The 3970-nt window shown below is 39.7% G+C and overlaps 1 long non-coding RNA gene across 1 annotated transcript in view; it reads left to right on the forward strand.

Moving 5' to 3' along the window:
* The first annotated feature begins 3720 nt into the window (after positions 1–3720).
* LOC146304839 (uncharacterized) overlaps positions 3721–3970 on the forward strand; it is a 6519-nt gene continuing 6269 nt past the window's right edge. Inside the window, exon 1 of the long non-coding RNA XR_014769297.1 lies at positions 3721–3876. This is a non-coding gene — a long non-coding RNA (uncharacterized LOC146304839). The remainder of the gene's footprint in view (positions 3877–3970) is intronic.

Genomic DNA, 3970 nt, shown 5'->3' on the forward strand with positions numbered 1-3970 from the left:
TTAATGGCAGACAACTTGTGAAGTTTTTTTGTTTCTCCCTCCTTTTAGGGCTGGCCCATTGTCGAGACGAGAGCTGAGGAAGTGTAAGTGTGTTTTTAATTTGATTGAAGAAAACAAAGTGACAAAAGCTTAGAAACCTGATTAATGGCAGACATTATTATTCTTGGGACTTTGGCTTTCAAAAGTCAGCGAGGGCAAGAAGATTCGAACACACCACCTCAGAGTCCAAAGACGTCCCCTTAACACCTGCGCCATCGGAGCAGACGGTTCAAGTTGGCTTCTCCAAGCTTTTCACTTTATTCTTGGGACTTTGGCTATCAGGGCAGACGGTCAAGGTTTAGTTTGGTTTAGTTTGGTTGTACAGACAACTATAAGTGGATTATTTTGATATTGACAAAAGCTTAGAAACCTGATTAATCGCAGACTATATTATTCTTGGGACTTTGGCTTTCAAAAGTCAGCGAGGGCGAGAAGATTCAAACACACCACCTCAGAGTCCAAAGACTTCCCCTTAACACCTGCGCCATCGGGGCAGATGGCTGAAGTTGGGTTCTCCAAGCTTTTCACTTTATTCTTGGGACTTTGGCTTTCAAAAGAAGATTCAAACACACCACCTCAGAGTCCAAAGACGTCCTCTTAACACTTGCGCCATCGGGGCAGGCGGTCGAGGGTAGGTTCTCCAAGCTTTTCACTTTATTCTTGGGACTTTGGCTTCCAAAAGAAGATTCAAACACACCACCTCAGAGTCCAAAGACTTCCCCTTTACGCCTGCGCCATCGGGGCAGATGGTCGAGGCTTGGTTCTCCTCGGCCTTTGGCTTTCAAAAGTCACCAAGCATGCTAAGGTTCAACCACACATCCTTTAAGTCCCAAAAACAGCCTCTTACAGCCTGAGCTGTTGCATCAGACACTCCGGTATTGGTTCTCCGAGGTTTTTGCTTTTTTTCTTTACACCCTGGTCTTTAAAAGTCACTGAGCCCAATGAGGATTGAAGCCAGAAGCTGAAAAGTTCAGAGTAGTCCTCTTACACCATGAGCTACTGGGCCAGAGATGTGAACTGTGATTCTTGGAGATTTTATTGTTTTACTTGGAAGCCAGATCCCCAGCTCTGCCACCCTGAGCTGAAGACTTAGACACTTGTTTAACATGTTTCTTAGTGCTTTTCACACTTCCCTTTGGGTGTAAGCTTTCAAAGAGTTTCGACTTTTTTCTTTAGACACCAGCCAGAAATTTCATTGAGTCTGATAAGTGACTTTTTTCTTGGGGGTCTGACCTTCAAAAGTCACTGAGCTTCATAAGGATCAAAGTCACAAGCTCAGGCTCTCAAACCATCCCCTTAAAGGCCAAGCTATTCCTTCAGACGGGCAAAAAGTGAGTTGAATTGTTGTTGTTCCTAGTTGTATTTGTTGGTCACAACACTGAAGAGAAAATGTTGAAAATCTTATGATGGTTGAGTTGGGAATTGACCCTGCCACCTCAGGTATCAGTTATGAGCAGCTTATCATGTTTTTGAAATATTAGACTATGTGGTGTTCAGAGGTGTGGTCGCAAATTTGCGTTCTCTTCATTGTGAAAAACAAAGAAAATATAGTAAAAGTTTCCAATGAGAGTCGCCTGTGGTTTTCATTTGAACACAACACTCAAAGAAAAAGCGCTATGTAAAAGTGATCCATCAACATCATCATGTCATATGAACAATAAAGCTACATGAAGTTGGTTGATCACAGGGACTGTTTTCTATTTTCTACTTGGAAACAGTTTTGGAGTCTGGACAGACACAATTAGATCAAATGATTGACAAGTGACAATTAAAAAATGTCAGTGCTGTACAAGACAACAATCCGGCAGCTACAGCCTTACGTTAAAGATTTTCTTTTGAAATCTGAATATACTATTGTGTTTGTCTTCATACTGACCACCTGATAGTTGTGGTGTTAAATCATGTTTTATTAGTGTCCTTCAGTGGTCACATAACGGAACTACAGTTTTCTAATTTTTAAATAAAACCTGGGGAAAAAAAAGTAGAAATGCATATTAAATACATAGAAAAATATAAATATATGAAATGATGCATGAGTTTGAGTGAGCTGCATGTGCTGCTCATAAAGGTCTGTCTACAGTTCACAGCACAATATTCTAGACTTAGTCACAAATGAATTTAATAACCTGTTGTCCTTTTTCTTCTTCTCTTCCCAGATGAGTGCAGAGTTTGAAAGACAAAACTGAGGACCATGAGTTTCTTCATTTCATCCACATCTTCACACTGTACTTTGTTTCAGAGCTTTTCTTTCTACATAGGATCATGTAAGACGCTCTTGAAACTCTCACATGATGGGATCAGGGAGCCTTTTAAGTTTGGACACAGGTGAGAACACTAAGAATGGAGAGACTAAAGCCATCAGAAATCATGAATGAAAGATGCTTCACAAGTTGTCTGCCATTAATCAGGTTTCTAAGCTTTTGTCAAAATAATCCACTTATAGTTGTCTGTACAGGGAGCTGCTAATAGCCTGAAACTTTTGGACCCGAAGTCTGAGAAAGGAACTTTTTCCTCAGATGTTGTTGGTGCAGAAGAGTCTATCAGGGGTCCTACACAGTATGGAACACTGTGGGATTTGATTTAAGGAACTTCAGGGTCTGAAAAACTACAGACATAAGAAAAGAGTAGGAGTGTAAATCACCAGACCCAACCACCCAAACTTTTTATAACTTCATGTTGACAGAGCAAACAGAAAGTAAAAAAATACAGATAAAATAAAAACATGCATATCAATGTATACCTGAACATAATAATATACGCACATAGATACAGGCGTACACCTGCACACACAATTAAATCCAGCAGAAACATGGATGTAAACAGGCTTCTGTACACCAGAATTTTATCATAAATTATACTGCTGATCAAAGGTTTGCAAAGATTCTAAATATGTGAGACCACATCTGCAGAAAAACAGAATATTTTGATTTCGCTGAATGCAGGACACAAAAAATTCACTTTTACCATTTTAGAAAACTGAAGTATTTTTCTTTGTTGGGTGCACCATGTCCTTTCATTTTATGCTGTTACACTTTATTTTGAAGGCTATCAATTTAAAACAGCAAGACTGAAAGGGTCTCAGAAAAAGGCTTGGAGTATCTGTGATTGATTGGTTCATCTAGTTAGATAGATCACTACTTTCAAGTCTTTGTCTTACTGTTGAATCCTGGTGCAACAGGAAAGAGTGAAAAGCTCTAATAAAGACATTTCATGTATCTCTGATTCATTGGCTTAGGAAGTTAGATCACTGCTTTCAAGTTCTGAGGAACCAGGAATTAATGAATCTAAAATTCAATTTAAATTAAACTTGAAAGCCCTAATTACCACATTTATGTTTTTTAAAATAAATAAAAATGAGCATGATAAAACGATTGTCGAAAATCATACAATTTTCTCCACTTCCTTTACAGACTTTTCATATTTTGATGCGACTGTCAACCTGCTGGCAGAGACGGAAGTTGGGGACTCTTATTTTGAAGGCGGCGCAGTGAAAACTATTTTTTATAAAGTTGTATATTGATTTATTGGTTGTATATCAGTTCTGCAGCGAAAACCAATTATGATTTCATTATTTCTGTCATTCTCAAGTTCAGTCAAAAAATCAAACGGCGAAAAAGTTCCCTGGCAACCAGACACCCCCTCCCTCCCTCCCCGGGGGGGTCGTGTTGCTCAGGGGGGGGGGCGCAGCGTCGCTCGGTGTCGGCGAAGTGATCAGAGGAAACATCCGAAAATGTTGAAAATTCACCGGATAAAACCTGTTTAATGAAGACGTGTGGAGTACGAGAGGGGAAATGAGATCAAAAGGACGGAAACAACAACAAAAACGGATGTTTTGAGGTAAGTCGGAAGCTGAAACACAAACATAAACACAAACAGTGTCGCTGCTAGGTGGCTAACAGCTAAGCTAACAACACCTGTGTGTACATTCAGT

Source organism: Lutjanus erythropterus, chromosome 24 (genome assembly GCF_056507025.1).
Source record: "Lutjanus erythropterus isolate fLutEry1 chromosome 24, fLutEry1.hap2, whole genome shotgun sequence".
Taxonomy (NCBI): Eukaryota; Metazoa; Chordata; class Actinopteri; order Lutjaniformes; family Lutjanidae; genus Lutjanus; species Lutjanus erythropterus.